At 40.8% G+C, this 1417-nt stretch overlaps 1 non-coding gene across 1 annotated transcript; it reads left to right on the top strand.

Moving 5' to 3' along the window:
• Nucleotides 1–222: 222 nt before the first annotated feature.
• Nucleotides 223–326, top strand: LOC115064072. The gene has a single exon (XR_003843939.1). It is a non-coding gene; the product is annotated as a U6 spliceosomal RNA (small nuclear RNA).
• The last annotated feature ends 1091 nt before the right edge of the window (nucleotides 327–1417 follow it).

The following is a 1417-nucleotide window of genomic DNA, read 5'->3' as shown; positions in this document are numbered from 1 at the left end:
TCCCAGTGCCTAGCAGCTTATTTCACTGCATATCACTAGGAAAGGTCCACTTCTTCAGACAGGCTATGGTAATATTTGGCCCTAAATAATGTTCTAGTTGAAAGAGAAGAGGCAGCAGGCAATAATGGTTAGGGTAGTGTTTCCAACATGCCTGTCTCCAATGGGGATTCTATACAGTGTTCAGAATCCATTTATAAATGAGCATTAAAGAAGCTGAAATAAGTGCTTTCTTTAAGAGCATGTATACTAAAACTGGCATGATATAGAGAATAGCATGGCCCATGCACAAGGATCCCATGCAAATCTGTGAAGCATTCCAAATTTTTACGATACTTGGTTATGTTTGCAGATAGGAACCTAGCAGGACATGACTGTCCTTTGAGAGACCCAGCAACTGACAGAAACAGATGGCAAACATAGGACAGCACGGGGACTCTTATGGAGAGTTGGCAGAAGGCTTGAGGGTCCTGAAGGGGATAGGAACTCCACAGGAAGACCAACAGAGTCAACTATCCTGGACCCTTGGGATCTCTCAGAAACTGAACCATCAACCAAAGAGCATGCACAGGCTGGACCTAACCTCCCACTGCCACCCCTGCCCTCCCCCCCCTGTACAAATATAGCAGATATGCTGCTTGGTCTTAATGTGAGACTTCCAACAGCTGGAGCAGGGACTGGCTCTAAAGCTATTGTGGGTCTTTGGAATCTGTTCCCCTTCCTGGGATGCCTTGTCTGGCCTCTGTGAAAGAAGATGTGCCTAAACCTGCAGAGACTTGCTGTGCCAGGGTCAAGGAACACCCAGGAAGGACTTCCACCATCTCAGAGGAGAAGAGGGGAAATATGGGGGGGGGGATTATTCAAGGAGGAAATGGGGATCAGCAACCAGGATGCAAAGTGAATACATAAATTAATTAATGGGGAAAAAAAGGAGGTGAAATAATTTCCTTCTTTCACTTTTAAAGAGTAAAATTTGAGGAGAACCTACATCTGGAAAGAGTGTATATAGTAAAATAAATAGTATTTTTATCTTTTGTTTTTTATTAATATATGTTAATTTCATATTTTAATGATGCTTATTGTGTTATTTCCATATACTGTATATCATACACTGCTCAAAACCAGTTTTCCTTCATTTACAACCTGTCACTTTATTCTCTGCATATCAGTATTCTGTGTTCAAGTGAGTGATTTTTGGCTTTGTAATTAACTTTGAGCCAGGATTTTTCCTAAATATTTATGGCTAGTCTGGTACTCATTATATACCCCAGGCTAACTTTGAATTCCTTGCTTCGACCTCTTTTTTTTTTTTTTTAAGATTTATTTATTTATTATATATAAGTACACTGTAGCTGTCTTCAGACACTCCAGAAGAGGGAATCAGATCTTGTTAAGGATGGTTGTGAGCCACCATGTGGTT

Source organism: Mus pahari, chromosome 5 (assembly GCF_900095145.1).
Source record: "Mus pahari chromosome 5, PAHARI_EIJ_v1.1, whole genome shotgun sequence".
Taxonomy (NCBI): domain Eukaryota; kingdom Metazoa; phylum Chordata; class Mammalia; order Rodentia; family Muridae; genus Mus; species Mus pahari.
This window is presented reverse-complemented; position numbering and strand designations above follow the sequence as displayed.